At 57.3% G+C, this 18,055-nt stretch overlaps 1 protein-coding gene across 1 annotated transcript in view; it reads right to left on the bottom strand.

The window, feature by feature from the left end:
• Positions 1-18,055, bottom strand: part of ZMIZ1 (zinc finger MIZ-type containing 1) — a 238,742-nt gene that overhangs the window by 57,151 nt on the left and 163,536 nt on the right.

The raw sequence follows: 18,055 nt of genomic DNA, 5'->3' as shown, positions 1-18,055 counted from the left end.
CAGCCGGGGCCCTGGAATGCAGGATGGTAAGTTCGGTCCTCTTCGAGTGGAGCAGAGGACCCCGTCTCGAATGGAGCAGGACCTCCTCGGCTTGAGCTCAGGCCCTGAACTTACCCTGGCCTGGCCCTCAAACAGGCACCCTCAGCCGGGCTGGGCCCTGAGCTGGGGCGCTCTGGCTGCCTAATTAGGGGCTCAGCGGGGCATGCCAGGCAGCTGCTGGAAAACCTTAGAAGTGGAACAATTGCTCCTAATTGGACTTCCAGGATTCAGCTTAAGAAAACAGACTGCTTCTCCGGAGGGACTTTGCTTCTGAAGTATATACAAACAAGTGATAGTTGTTCAACATTAAAAACAAAGTTGGCTAAAATGAGAATTTAAGCTACAATGAAGTTGTCTAAATGGAGAGGGGCCCCCTGCCCCCGCAAGGGCGGGGAGTTTGTGCGTGTGTGTGCATGTGTGTGTGAGCGCGAGTGCGGGTGCACGCCCAGGCTTGCACGTCCACACAGGGCATGCTGGGCGATCAGAAGGTGGATTACCTTTTAGGGTCATGGTCTCATAGCAGGAGCCCCTAACCAAGCCCTGGATCCTGTGGTCTGAACCCCACACTCGCTCAGGCAGTGCCAGTGAAATGGAGGGGAGGGTCTCTGGTGGGCACCAAAAACTTGAATCTGAAGGTGGTAAGCCAGAGTTGGAGCCTCAACTCCACCCTGACAACCCCCATCTACCCTCAGCCCCCTGTCTGTCCAATGTTAGTGGCAACTCTACCCCCGCCCTCCCAGGGGAGGGATGGTATCACACACGTGAAAGCACCTTTCTGGACCTTAAAGTGCTTTAGAAACATCAGCTATTTTTGCTCCCTGTTCCACCTTGTAAACCTGAGCCAACCTCTGACCTCTGTGTACTTAGTAAACAGGACCCTGGGTCAAGAGAGTAAGGTAAGACCACCTGGCCAGGGTGTCCTCCTTCCCATCCAAACCCCCAAAGGGGAACAGCGGTCCAGGTGAGCTCGCACAGCTGTGACAGGAGGCAGAGGATCAGCAGGAAGGGGCCAGGGCCAGCTTGAGAGGGGGCCAGGCTGACTGAGGGAGGTGCTCCTTGCCCAGGCTCTGTGCCCAGGAGACAGGGCCGTGAGGGCTCAGAAACCCAGTCTGGACTTTAATCCCAGTGCTAAGTAGGTCGGGAATCAACCACCCCATTTTTCAGATGGGGAAAGTCACTCCTGAGAGGCGAGTGACTTCCCAGTGATCTCTCTCTCTCTTTGTCTTTCTGTCTTTTTAGGGCCGCACCAGAGGTATATGGAGGTTCCCTGGCTAGGGGTCTAATTGGAGCTATAGCCACCGGCCTACGTCACAGCCATAGCCACGTGGGATCTGAGCCGCGTATGTGACCGACACCACAGCTCACGGCAACACTGGACCCTTAACCCACTGAGTGAGGCCAGGGATTGAACCTGCAACCTCACGGTTCCTAGCTGGATTTGTTAACCACTGAGCCATAACGGGAACTCCCCGGTGGTCTCTTGGCTCTACAGTGCTCTGAAACACGGACCCCCTAAAGTCTCTCTCAGGAAGCTCTGAGTATATTCACAGAATTCTGCCATTCCTGCCACAGGCAGAAAGGAAGTTCTGAAGAGCCAGGGCTGATTTCCCTGGGAAGCCACAAAACGCCCTTTCCTGAAGGTCTGGAAGGGCCCAGAGTCATCTTCCCGAGGATGGGAAGGGCCTTCTGGGGTCAGCGCTTGCGAGCCTTCCCAGGCCCCTCCCCCAGTCCCTGGAGTGGTGCAGCGAGAAGGGCTGCTGGGCCAGATGCCCTTGGCCTTCTCGAGGGAGGAGGAACATGCCTAGCGGCTCAGAGCCAGTTCCCTCTCAGAGCTCCACGTCTGCCCTCTGGTCTGAGTGCGCTAAGGGTGTGTCTGCACTGCAGAAGCGGAAGGACATGGCCAGGTGCAGTGACTGCCTTTATCCTGGGCCCCCAGGCCGGCTGGGGGACCAGCCCTCCTACCCAAGCATGATGCTAACAACTAACATTTATAAAATGCATCCTTTGTGCCAGGCACATGGACTCGGTAGGTCCTCAGAGCCACTGAGGTTACTACTATCTGTTTCTGTGGGGGCTGAGACATCTCAGGGCTTCAGTAACTTGCCAGGGGTCACACAACCGCACACAGGCTGGCCTTCCCTCTCCTTGACACTGCCAAGCATGGTGGAGAGGGAGGGTGCAGGCGCTTGCATGCCCCAAAGGGATCAGGACATGTTAATCCTTGCACACAGACACCGTCTGGCTCTCAAGGTGCCCCTCCATGTCACAGATACTCCCAACATCCCCCGTGTTCACAAATCGAACAAACCCACGAGAATATCATGTACACACATCCAACAATCATTCAACGTGTGAGCCTCCCCTCCACGTCCACACGGACACACGTATGTCCATCCACGATGTATGTACGCAGATGCAAACCCCAGGTAACATTTCCCAATGTTCCATCTTATATTTTTCTGCACTCTCCCTGCCCCCTCCCGAAACAGGCACACTTCCACTTCACACATGGCCCTGCACACCCGGTGCCTGCCAGCGCTGCCATCTTCCTTTGGGGACTTTAAGCTCCCAAAGGGCAAGGACCCTGTTCTTCCACTTTCCTCACAGTGCCCCACCCGAAGCCCAGCTCTTCATTTGTTCATTCACTCACTCGAAACACATTAATATGTGCCTTTTGCCCGTGGATGTGGAGCATGCAAACCTGAATGAGCTATAGTGTCAAACGTGAAGAAATAACACATTCCAGGGCAAACTGAAGGCTGGAGCTTACGGCACGGTGGACCCAGAGGGGGCACAGGCGTGTGTCTGACTAAGCAGGTATGTCAGGAGGGCACGGGTTAGTGGTTAGTGTCTCAGCAGGATGCCTGCTCCGGGACTCCCGCTATTATAACAGGCCTGTGAGGTGTGGGTGAGGGCAGGGGGATTTTATAGAAGAGGCGACTCAAGTGGCAGAGGGGAGTCACAAGCTCCAGGTCACCCGGGGGTGGGGTGGGGTGGGTGCCAGCAAGGCTTCAGGTAACAGATGTCTAAGACCAGGGAGGCATCGGGGGAACCCAGCCTCTGTGTGGCAGGCCTGTCTTGAGCCCGCTATCTGGGCAGGGGCCCTCAGGGCTCCACGGGGAACACCCCACACTCCCAGGAGAGGAGGGGCCATCAGGAAGCCACAGCCTGGGAGGAAATCGCCATCGAGGAGGCGAGGAGGTTGTAACCCGAGGAAAAAGATCTTATCCAGGTCATCAAACGCATTTCTTGGAGAAGGTACAACACCATGCAAAGCTCTGAGAGGATTATCCGCCCCTGACAGGCCCGATGCTGGGAGGCTTAATGCCGGGCAGGTAGGCTGTGGGGGCTCGGCTCACAGGGGGTGCGGGTGGGGTGGGGTCAGGAGGGCAGCTGGGTGGGGATGATCCCTCTTCCTTACCAGGCCTGTCTGCTGCTCACCGGCACCTGGGGGCAAGGCCATGTCAGAGAGTGGAGGACCCATGCCTGGTGCAAGGGTCAGAGTGGCCTGGATGGGAGGAGCCAGGACCTGTGCTTGGCCCTTGCCCCTTCTCCTGTCCTGACACTGACCTCTGGGTGCCTTCCTCCATGGGCTGGGCTGCCCCCCTGGGGCGGGACGGGGGCACCCAGAAGTCATTAGAGACGCAGGGGTAAGGCTGCCCTTTGTCCAGTAAGGTGGGGGTGGAGGGCTTGGTATGGCTCCCTCCAGGGCCTCCCCAGGACTGCCCAGGCCCTTTGGGGGCTTGACGTTGGCACATGAAAAGCAGACACACGGGAGGGTTGAAGCCACAAGCTCCTCTCAGCAGCAGTGAGGGAGCCCTGAGCCCAGGGCCAGGCCACGAGCTCTCGGGGCCCAGGGGAGGCAGGGGGCTGTTGGCTTCAAGGTTACTCGGAGTTTCCTTGAGCCTCTAATGTGGGGGGAAGGCACAGGAGGGCTATGTACTCCCTTCCCCCAGAATGTGCCCCCATATCCACTGCCCTGGAAATGCCCAGCTCTCACCTCCTCAACCTGTCCCCCCGGAGAAAAAGCCCCAGGAAGCCACATGGCCCCATGCCCCAGCTGCCCTTCCACTTTTCCTGCATGTAGTCTGCTCCCAGAGACCTGGGGCCACCTCAGCCTCCTAGGCTGGGCCTGAGTGCTGTTGTGTCTCTCAAGGTGCACCCAGCATTTGTCAAGTCCTGGGGTGTGAGAGGAAGCCACGTACTGGCTCCTGGGAGCTTCCTTTCAGGAGCCCTGTGGACAGCGAGAAGTGGGGCCTGGATCTGCCAGCCCATGTTCTCTGGGCTGCTGGGCCCCAGGAGTTACCTCAACACAACAGGGCTCACAGACCCTCTGCCCAGAAAAGGTACCCTCCACAAGCTGGGGGCTCAGAGACCCCAATAAACGATCCGTGGACCTGAGAAAGGAGAAGTTCTTGGGCAAGTCAGCCAGAGGGCTTCAGGAGTCCGAGGTGTAGACTTACGGCTCCTTCCTCAAGAAGGAAATGAAAGTGGGCGTCTGTGCTGGCCCAGCCACCCTTCCTCCAGGGCTAGGACACCAAACGGCCACCAGCGGAGGGGGCGGGGAGGAGCCCTGCAGCCTCTCATAGGGACAGAACAAGCGGCAGGCACCCCTGCGCCCCTTCTCAGGCTCTCCTGTTCCAGCAGCCACAGGCTCACAACACACAGCGTGGGGAACACCTTTGCAAAAAGGGAATGGAGGCCCGAGGTGTGGCCGGGCAAGGAAGAACCCAGGCTCTTGAGCTGGGAACCTCAAGAGAAACCAAAAGGCCAGCTGGCTTGGGAGCTAATCAGACACTGCAAGGGTACAGAAGTCAACCTGATAGTAAGGAGGGCAATTACGGGGAGCCAGACACCAAGACCCCCCATCTCATTCACTGCCTAATACCACCCTGCCTGGCCAGGCCGGTACGGGCAGCTGTGTTTTCTTCATTAGGAGACAGAGGCTTGGAGAAGTGAAGTGACTTGCCCAAAGTCACCCAGTAAACGACAGATGTGGGTTTCATAATTACTCCCCAATGCTGTCTTGGGAAGGCTGCTGGGCGGCCTCATTTAAAGAACCCGGGGTGGGGGTGGGGGTGGTGCAAGGCAGGGAAATCCTGCGGGGCCCTGTGCTTCACAGAAAGGATAGCGGGGAAGTCCAGGGCCCTGTGCATAGAGGGGGATGGGTAGGAGCTGCTAACAGAAAGGCAGACAGAGGCCCTGGGGCCCTGTCACGCTATAGGTCCATGATAACAGAGCTACAAGCCCCTTGAGACCCTCCAGCACTGTCCAAAAGAACCTTCTGGGAGGACAGAAATGTTCAACCACCGCACCATCCAATATGGCAGCCACCAGCCCCATGGGGCTACTGAGAACTTGGAAACGTGGCTAGTGTGACGGAGGCACTGAACATCTCATTGCACTTTATCTAATATGCCCTTAAATAGCCACATGGGGCTAGTGGCCTTTCTATCAGATAACACAGCACGTCCAGTGATTCTTCCTGCAGGTGGAGCCCTGAGAAGGCAAAGGCCCTTGCATATCACATGGTCAACTTGGGAAGCCAGAGCTGGACCAAGAGCTCGGACCTCTCTATTTCTTCCTGGGTGACTGCTTTTGCTGCAATCCACCCATGCCCGGGCTGGTCACTTAAGAGATATCAACTGAATACCCAACACTGAAACAAGTCATGGACAGCCTGTCCAGCAACTTACAACCAGGTGGGGATGGCACCTGGTGGTCAAATGACCACATCAAACAGACTAATGTAAGGTTGTGGGTCCCAGACATACAAAGGAGTGAACAAGATAGCCAGGAGACAGGGTTGGGGGTGTGCGTGTGTGCTGGGGGCAGGGGACCAGGGAAGACCTCCTGGCTGACGACATTTGAGCTGGGCCTGGAAGTGGCAGGGTGGAAAAGAGGTGATAGAAAGAATGGCTCCCTGGGCTTTTCTCCCCTCCCCCTGAAATGTGCCCCTCCCCATTTTCCACTGCCCTCCCTGCCCTGAGTAGGGTCTGAACCAGAGGCCGTCAAATCTTCTGTGCATTGTGAATCTGCCAACCAGATCACACTCTTGGAGAGCGGTCAGGGTGTGTATAAATCAACAGTGGCCTGAAGCTCTGACTGCGAAGGCATTGAGGGGGTGTGAGGCCAAACTCCCGCCAGTCCAGAGGCTGTCCCCTGTCACCTCTCCCCTCAAGTCTCAGTCCCAGGGAACCCTCCTGGGGTGTGGCTGTAACCCTCGAGGGACTGGGAGCAGATTCCACAAAATGAAGTTCTCTTTTTTTTTTTTCCTAGGAGACAGCAGGGGGGAGGCCTGGACAAGTTCTACCAAGTTCCAGGCCTCCTCAGAAGAGCTGGCTGCCCTCGCCCCCCACCACGGGCAACCGCAGAACAGGAACCTTGCAACAAGACACGCTTTCCATTGCGTCAGCAGAGGCAGGGACATTCCCACAGCAGAGCTGCAGCCTCGCAGGGCTCCCCCACTTCCCTGCACAGATTCCCGCCTCGACCCAGCAGCATCCCTGCGCCCAGAAGCCCTTGGAGTCCCCGGGGTCTCCGTGGCTCCCCTGGCCCCAGGGGTCAGATCTATTTCAGCAGTGGCTCCACCTCTCATGCTTACCTCCGCTGCTTCACCTGGAGGGACAGCCTGACATTTGTTCCCCTTTCCACCCAAGGCCCAAATCCTCCCCATTTCCAAAATCAAGGGCCGCCTGGGAAGAGGTTCGGGCTACCCCAGCTCCAAAGCCATCACTTTCCCCCTGCCTTCCACAGCTCTTAGGGTGGAGGGAGCATAAGCCTCTATTCGTTCAATTCTCCTCGCCCTGGTGAACCTTAATATTCTCTGCTGCATCTTCAAGTGCTGGCGGTAGCATCCAAAGGCAGGGCTAAGCCTCTTTCTGCCTCCTGTCTCCTCACCACACACACACACACACACACACACACCCTCTCTAGCACTCTTGGAGTGGAGTCTCTCAGAGATGAGAAGAGAGGTCCCCCCAGAGGGAAGTGACTTGCCAAAGGTCACACACTAATTTGGCACCAGATCACAGATGTTATCACTTGAGCACTAGGCCCTGGGAGCCATGCTGCTACCAACAGCATCAGAATTACCTGCAGGGACTTTACAAAACCAAGGCCAAATCACAGAGGCTGGGCCCTACCCCACAGCTACTGAATCTCCAGGGTGACTGGGGAGCCTTGGCCTCAGGGAATGTGGTATCCTGTCCAAAGTCCCGTCCTTCATTTGCCACACATGCACAAAGCACCCACTAACTGTCCTGGGTGTAAGGCTTGGCTTTGCCCCCAGGGTAGGTGGGGGAAGTTGGAGAACCCAACAGGGTTGTAGGGGCTCCAAGCAGGATTTGGTGCCATGGCTGGGGTGACTTTTGGGCAGGAGGGCAGCAGACCGCCTGGAGGCCCAGTCTGATGCTGAAGACCGGCTGCCAGTCAGTTTTGCAGGGCACTCAGCACATGAGACTCTGGAGATGGACAGTAGTGTGAGTGTCCCCAGGAGGTGGCTACAGGGAAAGGCACAGAAAGCAGGGGCCCTGAACACCACCCCCACCTCATTCAAGGGGACTTGGAACTTGGGACTGTCCCCAAAGATCCTCTTATCCTCAAGCTCCCCTGGATGGGCCTTGAAGACCCCCTCTTGGGTGTGCTGGGGTCCCTGGCAGAGAGCCAGCCCCTATTCAGACCTCCCTCTTCGGTCAGCTCAGGGCAAAGGGGAGCTGGAGGCTTGCTGCTAGGGGCTTGGCGGGGGGCACCTAAGGACACAGGAGCAAAGCTAGAGACAAAGTGACCTCATAGGGCTGGAGGAAGAAAGTGAAGCAAGGCACCATTACATCTTATATAAACCTCAAGTTCAAAATGGCAGACTGGGATTTGCAGTGACCATGAGAGGGCACCAGCTCCACCCCAGGTCTGCCCTGCCAGGTGACCTTGCAGAAGGAAGTCCCTTTGCCCCTCTAGCCCAGGAGCTCCCAGAGAGGCTGGAAGTGCTTCCAGCGTAGGGGCCTTGTTTTTCCCTGAGCAGGCTCCCCTGTGAGGCTGCTGCCTCTCTGCCAGGCCCTGGGGGAGTTCCTCCTGCAGCTGAGGCTTCCAGAAAAGCAAGGGTAAGTGTGGCATCGCCAACGCCCTATGACATGAGGGGCAGCAGCCCTGGCAGGATGGAGCAAAGGATATCCTGTGTTAGCCAAGGAATTGGGTATGCCCCCATTCTTCTCCCTGCTGCGGTTGGCACACCCCCCGTTGGGGTGGTGCTAATGAACTCGGCCACGGCCCCACTGACGGGGTCCTTCCCTGCAGAGAAGAGCCAGCCTCTCCCTTAGGACCAAAGCTACTTCGATCGAGGTAAACACCTCCCTCGCCCGAGAGCCTCTCTCCCTCTCTCTGCTCTGCCAGCACAGAACTCTCTGTTCCTGGGGACTCAGGGCTGAGCTGGCTCTCCCGCCCGATCGATGGATGACTTCACAGAGACTGACGCCTACCGGGCACCAAGACAGTCCTCAGGGAGGTCTGAGGCTACTCCTGGGACCGCTGCCCACCCCTGCCCCCTGGCTGACCTCTGCTGGGTGGCAGTGCTCTGGAGGAGGAGTCAGAGACCTGGGGTTCATGCCACTCGCTGGGTGACCTTGGGCAAAACTGAATCTCAGCTCTCTGTTATGCTAAGTGGGAGCACTTGGCTTGTCTACGCTCTCCTCACTGAGAGGCTGTCGGAAAATACAGTGCCAGGAAACGGAAGGTCCCTGTTACCAACCAACTCATCCTGCACTATCACACCTGTGGGCTCTGGTCTAGTGTCCTCACCTGCACTGTCACACCTGTGGGCTCTGGTCTAGTGTCCTCACCTCACTTCTGCCCTAAAACTCCAGCCTAGGCCAGAGCTGTCCAATGGAACTTTCTGCTACCGTGGAAATGTTCTGTGATCGGAGCTGCCCAGGCTGGTAGGCACCAGCCACATGTGGCTGCTGACCATTTGAAATGTGGCTGGTGAAAATGAGAAACTGAACTTTTAATTAATATAAGTTTATAAACAGCCACACATGGTTAGGAGTACGAAACTGAATGGCGCAGTTCTAAACACAGCTCTGCCATCCCTACTCCTTGGAGTGTGACCCAGCAAGAGTCATCGGGAAGCTCCTGGATAGGGACTCTGGTGGAACATCTGTGGGAGAGTCTCCTCTCTCTGACTGGCTGACATCAGAACTCATCCTTGGAGCTCCCAGGGACTGAGCATGGCCAGGCTGTTTAGTACTCGGCCAGCACTGACGTACCTCTCTTTCCATCACCTCCCTATTCCCACAGGGGAAGCAGCATGTGGCCAGCTTTCAGCTCATGCAGTTGCTCAGCAGTCCCTGAGCGTCCACCACCTGCCAGGCAGTGTATCCTGTGATGAGTAACACATGGCCCCTGGCTTCAAGGAGCTCACAGTCAAGGCTATGCTCCTGCTGCCTTCCTCTGTCCCCCGCTGGGTGGTCTTGGGCACATCAGCTCTCCCACCTGAAACAAGACTCCCAAGTCCCTTCAGCTCTCCCACCTGAAACAAGACTCCCAAGTGCATAGGCTGTGATGAGAACCAGGAGGCAAAAGAGAGAGAGGGAGAGATGAAGGGGCTCTGGTCGAGAGGGAGGCTGTGCAGAGGGGTGGAGACAGCATTAGGAAGCAAGTCTCAAACTCTGGGCAGGCAGTTGCTTCCGGTAAAGACCCAGATTCTCACCAAAGCATCGCTGTTTGGTGGTTTCTCACTAAGGAAGTTCAGCGTAAAAATAGCTCAAGAGGGGACTTGAATCCTGCTAGTTGGGGGGTAGTCACTGCCTGGCTAATATACAAAAAAGGGGAACAGGCTTACTAGTAGCCACGTGGACTCCAAGACTCACTCCCCCACATCCCCTGTGGTGGGACAGGGCTTTCTGCTCTGTAGTGAATGGGAGATGAGCTTTCCTCCCAGATCCCCAGAACTGGAGGGGCCTGAGGCCCTATATATCATCTGGGATCACCCCGCTTTCAGGGTGCCTAACCCTGACTGCTCTAACTCATTCCCCAATCAGATTTCTGGCCCACTCTGTGGCCCACTCTCGAGGATGGGCCTTAAGAAGCTCTCTGGTACCAACTCCTTGCCAGCTGCCTCAGAAGACCTTCCTGCTGAAGGAGCTACCAGCCATGCCTAGCACCCATCTGCCAGTCCAGCCTGACGGTCAAGGGCAGAGGACCCAGGCCCCCATCCTGAAAGTGACGGTCTCCTAAAGCCCATTCTGGAGGCACCACCTCCTTTCACTGATTCAGAGGGTTAGGACAGGGGAAGACAGCCTGACCTCTCCCAGTCTCACTCAAGGTGGCTTCCAGTTGGACTCAGGAATTGGGACCTATCTGATGCCCCAGGCACCAAGGGTTGTAAGACCCCAACACCAAAACCACGTGCTTCTGACCACCAAGACAGACCTTCAACCCAGGCTTGAAAACCCTCTCTCCAACGTCTTAAAGATCTTCACAGATCTTAAAAGATCTCCAAGATCTTCAGAGACTGGTGTCAGGTACCCCCAGAAAGGCCTCTTCCTGCCTTCGAGTGCAAACCTATTTCTCCTCCTCCTCCAGCTGCCTGCCCAGCAAACACTTGTCAGAAGTCTATTCTGCACCCACCACCTCTCCGCAGGGCGCCTTACTGCAATGGTGGATCACCAGCGCCCATGGGGGTCTTGGGGCGCTTTCAGCATTAGGGCTGTATCCTGACAAAGGAACAGCTTGAAGTTAAGGACCCTTGGCCGTTGCCTTCCCCGAAGGCTTCCTGGCCGATTCTTATTTTGCAACAGAAGCCTTTTGAGGACAGAGCCTCGTAAAATGTCTGCTAGAGAGCCAACACTTCACCTTCGGGAGTGAGAGATGAGGGAGCACCCTGGCCCCAGGGCCCGGAAAAGACCGAGGGCCCCCAGTGTGGGCACACAAAACGGGCCCGGTGCACGCCGGTGCCACTCGCGGCCAAGCCTCGGGCTGACACCATGCAGCACACGGTGCTACCCACAATGCACCGGCCCTCCTCTGTCACACACAGGCACGCACACTCACCCCCGCTCCCGGAGGGAGCCGGGGCCCAGCCTGCGGGCGCCCGGGTGCCGACCCCTCCGGCCCCGCACTTACCTGGAAGTTGCACCGGCCGCGGACCCGCCCTGGCGCCTGCGGGAGGCTGGGGCTCGGCCGGGGACGGCCGAGGCGAGCGACTCCGGGCAGGGTTCAGCCGGCGCCGAACAAAGGCTGCGCGCAGGCAGCGGGCGCCGCCTGCATCCCCGCTCCGCGCCGGGGCGGCGGCGGCGGCGGCGGCGCGGGGGCCCGGGCGGCTCCGGCGCCCGCTCGCTCCGCGCTGCCCGCTCCGAGGGCGCTCCGGCTCCCGCGCTCTCGCTCGCTGCTGCCCGCCACCGCCGCCGCCGTCCGGCTACCGCACCGCACACATCAATTATTCATCGCCCGTCTCCAGCTTCCCGGGCGAAGCCAATCACAGGCGGAGGCTCCGCTAATGGGGCCGCCGCCGCCGCCGCCGAGGAGGCAGCCAGCCGCGCGCCCGGGCGCAAGCGACAGCCCTCCGGGGACGGGGATGGGCCGGGGGCGCGCGGGGGGCGGGGGCGCAAGGGGCGCGCCAACGAAACTTCCCACGGCCCGCGCCCTGCGCGGCGCGCCGGGTACCTAGTCCGCGAGATCACCCACCCTCTGTTCGGCCTCGTGGGGCTGGGGGCTCGGGGGAGGCCAGGCGCGCTGCGGCGGGGGGGAGGGGAAGGAGGAGGAGGAGCGCGGGAGGAAGATGAAAGGCTAGCAGACCTGCCTCGGCGTCTCCAGGGAGCCCTGGCTCGCGCGCGCCCTCCCCGCCCCGCCAGCCTCGCCGTCCGCACCCCCGCCCCCCAGCCAGCCGCCCGCACTCACTCGCGCGCGCAGACCGTCGGCCCAGCCACTTTGCTGAGAGGGAGCGCGAGCGAGTATGAATCGGAGGCAGCTCACATTTCAAACTTGCACGCAGGGGTGGTGCTGGTGCACGCCGCCGCCGAGCGAACGCACGACCCGACGAGCAGCGCTCTAGCCTCCGGGCGGGGGCGGCGACCAGGCCCCCTTCCCTCCCCCGTCCAGGCAATTAATTGGAAGCAACACTTGTGCGAGTGGGTCTCCCGGAACGCTGCCGCCCGAGGGGGCCGCCGGGAAGGCGCGGGCGGTGGATGACTTCGGGTGTCTCCCGCCCCCCAGAGAACCCTCCTAAGTGGTCATGCTAATGAGGGTCCAAGGCGGGGTGGGGGCGGAGGAGGGAACTGGCCTGGAGGTGGCTTCGGCCCGGGGGAGGGGAGGGGGCGGGGCAGGACTGGGGCATCCGGATTGCGACCCGGTTTAAAGGATTTTCGGAACGGGTTAGGGGACGGAGAAGGCAAGCGGCCTGGCATCGTCCCTGGCACAGAGGCCCCTGCCACCCCTGGGATTCCCCGAGGCAGGGTGAGCGGGCGCACGTACGCTCGAGCTCCCCGACTTCGGGGAGTTCCTGTGCCCTGGAGCCAGAGGCAGTAGGGAAGCCGGGGGCGGCTGCTGCGCGCCGCCCCGCCCCGGGAGCTGCTGCCTTCCTGACATTGCATCCTGTGGTGGCCGCGGCCTCTTCCTTCTAGCCTGTCCGTCGCAAGGGCGCCTGGCGCTGAGCTGAGCAGACACCCCTGGAAGCCCACCCGCCGCCCTACCACCCCAAAGGGTTCTACGCTCCTCCCTTGTTTGTTTTGAGAGAAACGAAAAGACGACCCTTTGGGGAGAAACTTTATTTAAAGCTCCTTCCCCAGCCCCGCCCCCCTGCAGGGAAAGTTTCTCGAATGGTGACCTAACTGCCCAAACAATTAGGAAGGTAAGTGGGGCCCCATCATATACCCTAGAGAAAAGTAGCTGGAACTGTCTTTAAAATCTCCTTTATATTGGACAGCCCTGCACTGCTCTCCTTGCCATCATGGGGAAATGACCAGGTCTACTCGCCTTTGACTTTGCTTTCCTGCCTTCATCCCTGATTACCGCCCCCACTTCCCCACCCTTTTCAGTCTGAGCTCTGGCTGGCCCCTAAACCTTAGTGTCTTTTCTACTGCCAGCCCTGGAAGTGGCTGAGACAAATCACTTATCTAGAAATTATGTTCTTGCTCCTTGTTTGACATAAATCGTTAGCAGGCTCTAATCCCACCCACTGCCACTTGAAATATCGCTTTCAGAGATGGCATTTGGAAATGCAGTTGTCATGGGCTTTCCCTCCGAGAAGCTGGTTAAATGGATTAATTCATACTTCATAACTTGCTGCCTTTTGGACAAGAACTAGCTTCCTGCAAGAGAGATTAATTGGCATCGCCTTCCTGTAGGGCCAACCCCGGGTGGGGGGTGTGGGGGGGCAGCCAGGGGAGACTTTTCTGCCCTGTCCAAATTTCAAGCTCTGCCCTGTCTCCCCTCCTCTGAGTGGCCTTCCCTCATCTTGGGTTTAAAATGGCTTCTTTAGGGACAGTTATTTATTCACTGAGATGTCCACTGGGGCCCTGCCCAAGCAGCTCCACAAGGAATTGGGATCGGCCAGTGAGGATCTCGTAATCTTTCTCTCTTTGGTTGGCCCAGTGCCCACTGCAGAGCCAAAAGCCCCCAGACTCCAAAGCCTGGTGCTCAGTCCATGACACTCAGGAACAGAGGAGGCACAACAATTTGGCCCACTTTTCAGAAGAAAACACTGAGATGGCTGTCCCCAACACCCAGTTTCTAACATTAATCTGGTTTTGAATGATGTCAGGGCTCAAACCTTGATTATACAGAATCCAAGCAGCCAAGACCTCAAATAACCAGAATACCGTTCTCCTAGATGCTCCCCTCCCCAAGTCCTGTGCAACAGGAGTTCACAATACTGGTCCAATTCTTAATATCTTTGGAGCCACCAAAGACCCAAATGTCTAGAACTTCCAGGTTCATTCCTGAAATACCTTGTCTGTGTTGGTACCGTGTGGCTCCAGGCACTGAATTCAGAAAAACTACTCCTGTAGGTTGAACCAGAATTTGGACTGGAATTGAGCAGAGATTTACAACCTAAGGACTCAGACCTGGCGGCCCTGCCTGAGAAACCAATGAGAGCCCTACCACTCCCCTCCCCCACCCCCAGCGTCTCTCCCAGGGATCTACTCTGGAAGGAGCCCCAGGGTGGAGTGAGAGAAGACCCTTGATGTGCTTATTTAAGCTTCACAGGCCTGGGACCAACTGACACTCCCCAGGTGAGAAAAAAAAAAAAAAAAAAAAGGGTAAATACTCTCCATTTGCAGATTTACGCAATTAGGAAAACAAATTGTTTTTAAGAACCCATTCAACCAGCCCGAAACAGGAGGCCTCCTAGCCAAAGCCGAGGCTTTCACATGCAAATTTCAAGGCCTGTTTGGTCCTATTTATGCCCCTCTCTGGTCCACTAGGTTAGCACGCTCTTAACACTGTAAGCCCGAAATCTGGAGAAATATGAGCACTCCAAACAGTTCCTGCTTCAGAAGGGCTTCTCCCCACTTGCTCCACTCTACTTCTCCAACTTCCAAAGATTTGCTCAAAAGCCTGGGGCCCAGAGTGGCCTGCTCCACCCCCTGGGCGCCTGCCTTGATAAGGATCTACAGGAAAGAGACTGCAGACAAAGGCTCTCTCCACCTCTGCACGCAGTCACTCGACGAGCTCGCTGAGTGACCTCGGCGAGGGGGGCACAGCCCGGGGGAATGACTTGGGAGGCAGAAGAAAGGAAGAAGAAAGAGAGAGCTGCGGCCCGGTGCCGAGGCTCCTTGATGAATGCCCGCGAGCGCTTGGGAAGCCTATTCGGGGATCAATAGCTGGTGGCTTTTCTTGCGGGTGTTTGAACTCCTCCTGCCGTGGGCCCTGGCGAGGAGGAGCTGCCAATAAATCACAGCACTGCAGCCGGGAAGGCAGCCCCGGCTTACACTGGAGGGCTTGGGAGGGAGGATGCTTCACCCGGCTGGGGAGTTTGTCGTGCGGAACCCACCTCCGCTGGACCAACCAGGCCATGGGGGGAGGGGACCACTAAGGCAGAGTCTGGGATGTGGGAGGAGCCTCCTCCAGGCCTTCCCAGCTCACTGTCAGAGGGATGGGCCACCTGGATCCTGTCCCAGCCCTGTCCAGGAAGGAGGAAAGAGCAAAGCCACTGAAGATGTAGGTGCCTGGGGTGGGGAAGAAGTGGTTCCCAGGGCCAGGGCCAGATCACCTCTTTTGTAAGCCTTTGTGTGTGTGTGTGTGTGTGTGTGTCCAGGGGAGGGAGGCCTAGGGACATACAAAAACCCCAGCTCCCTGCAGGTGAGACTGAGAGGCATAACAATGAACCCCAGAGCCACCGAGCCAGGTCTTCCTCAAGCAGGGCTTTCTAATTCAGCAGGTCTCAACAAGGACCCCCGTGACTCAGAGATGTTACCCATGTGGGCTTCAGCACCCTGAGGGAGAATAAAATAAACAAGGAGGACCCCGGGTGGCGTCCACGGGAGTGTGGCAGGCATGAGCTCAGGTCTTAGGAGCTGCTTGGCCATCTGTCCATACAACTGGTCCTTCTCAGGATGCATGGAAGGGCGTGCAGGACATGGAGTGGGTTCAGTAAAGGCATGCACACATACTGGGGGTAAGTGGCCATGGAGCATCTGTCTACCAGCTTAGCTGCCCCAGGAAGGCTCTAGCAGCTGCACTGGACATCGACTTGATTCAGAGGCTCTGCCTCCAGGGAACTTTTTATGGGGCTTCTGTCCACTTCTGAGGGATCAGGATACAAACTCCCGTGTCCTTTGATAACCCTGTTCTCTCTGCTGCTTTCCCTTCCTGCTCTGGTCAACTTCCTTAATTCTACACCCACAGTCCAGAAGAAGGAAGACACCAACTGAGGTTCGGCTCCCAGCCAGCCAATGCAGGTGTCCTGGCCAGGTCTCAGGACCCCAACCACACATGAGGGCAGGAGGGCGCACTTCCACTGGGTACACAGAGCTGGGAGCCCCAGGGCTGGATTCAGGCCTCTCCTATGTCCATAGTCATACAGAGTTCCCAGTGACAGAGTGCCTGCTGGTTGCCAGGCACAGTTCTAGGCACCTTCCAAGTATCATCAACGCTATCCTCACCTCTGATAAGGTATGAGGATGATGATGATGATTAGTCCTTTTAGGGCCACACCTGCAGCATATGGAAGTTCCCAGGCTAGGGGCTGAACTGGAGCTGTAGCCGCCAACCTATGCCACAGCCACAGCAACACCAAATCCAAGCCAAGTCTGTGACCCACACCACAGCTCACGGCAACACCGGATCCTTAACCCACTGAGCAAGGCCAGGGACTGAACCCGCATCCTCATGGATCCTAGTTGGGTTCATTAACCACTGAGCCACGACGGGAACTCCTGATAAGGTGTGATTATTATTGCCACTCTGTTGCAGAGGAGAATATCGAGGCATAGAGAGGTTGAGACAACTTGCAGAAGGATTTAAACTACCCAGCCATCTGGCTCTACAGTTTGCACCAGTAACCATCATACTATATTCCCAAGATGGGCATCTGGGGTCTGGAGAATGACCATCAAAGTCACGCACTGCATTAGAGTTGGGATGAGCGTCGTGTCCCCCTGACTCTTGCTTAATGTTCTTTGCAACACACCACATTGCATATATGGAAATGTTTTCTTTCTTTGTGTTTCTTTTCCCTGTTTAGCATCTGTGCTATTTAAGCAGCCACCTGACAGTCTGGGTTGGCCAGGGCTCCACCTGAGAGGGGGGCGATGGAGTCAACGGTGGAGAAGGAGACTTCCATGGCTCAGAACCTCCTGTCCCTGCACCCCACCCCCTTCCTGGATTGATCCCCCAGGAGGGCCCTCATCCCACCCTCAGGCTGCATTCCCAGAAGTCTGCACTTGGCATCAGCCCAAATCCTATAATCATTTCATTAAGAAAACAAAACTAACCCTTGTCCCACATCTCTATCGGCACCTCTGAGGAGCCCTATGATTGTGAGGTTACTGGGGATCCAGGAAAGCCTCCTGCCAGGCTAAAGGAGGAGAGAGGGTGGAGAGGGGGGACCCAGGAACCAGGCAAGACATGGTCACTCAGGTGGCTTCCGTCTGTCCTGAGGAACTGCCTGCCCTTGTACCCATTCAGCAGGGAAGGCAACTGCGCCCTAGGGTGTCTGTCCATGCCCCTGGGATGCCTGCAGCAGCCTTTCAACTATGCAGAGAGGCCAGAGGGGTTGGAGCAGAGAGAGGAAGGAACTGGCCAGGTCACCGCTAGCTGAGGAGCTATGGAGGGAAGGGATGTGCCTGGATTTGGAGGCTGAGGCTCAAGAAACAAGTACTGACTAGCTGGTGGCCCTGGACAAGTCACTTTGGCTTCCTTGGGCCTTCATCTCCTCCTTTGTAAAATGGGAGTGAGTTGCTAGGGAGGACCGGAGGAGGTAAAGTGATCATTCGATCATGCACAAGAGGTCGAGAGGCTGTGGTGGCGTGGGCTCCCTTCCCCCAAGAGATGCTGAGGCCCTAACCCCCAGGACCTGGGAGTGTGACTTTTTTGGAAACAGGGTCACACATGATTAATTTAAAATGAGGTTGCTGGGGTGGGCCCTAAGCCCATATGACTGGTATCTTTATGAAAAGTAGAAATCTGGACACAGAGACAGACATGCACATAGGGAGAAAAGACTGGAGTTCTGCTGTTATGAGCTGGGGAAATACCAGAAGCTAGGAGAGAGGCCCGGAACAGGTCCTTTGCAGGTGCCTTGAGAGAGAGCATGGCCCTGCCGCCAAGACACCTCGATCTCAGACGCTGGCCTCCAGAACCGTGAAACAAGACAGTCCTGTGGTTCAGGCCACCCGGTTTGCGGTGCTTTGTCGTGGCATTTCTAGCAAGCTTATACACATGGTGATGCTGCCAAAACCTAGGATGCAACTCATTGTTCCTCTGCTCAAACCGCTCCTCCAGTGGCTCCAACTCAGTCAGTGTAAAAATCCACGTCTTTCTTATCACCCACAAGACCCCACGTGACCTGGCCCCTGTCACC

Source organism: Sus scrofa, chromosome 14 (assembly GCF_000003025.6).
Source record: "Sus scrofa isolate TJ Tabasco breed Duroc chromosome 14, Sscrofa11.1, whole genome shotgun sequence".
Taxonomy (NCBI): Eukaryota; Metazoa; Chordata; class Mammalia; order Artiodactyla; family Suidae; genus Sus; species Sus scrofa.
This window is presented reverse-complemented; position numbering and strand designations above follow the sequence as displayed.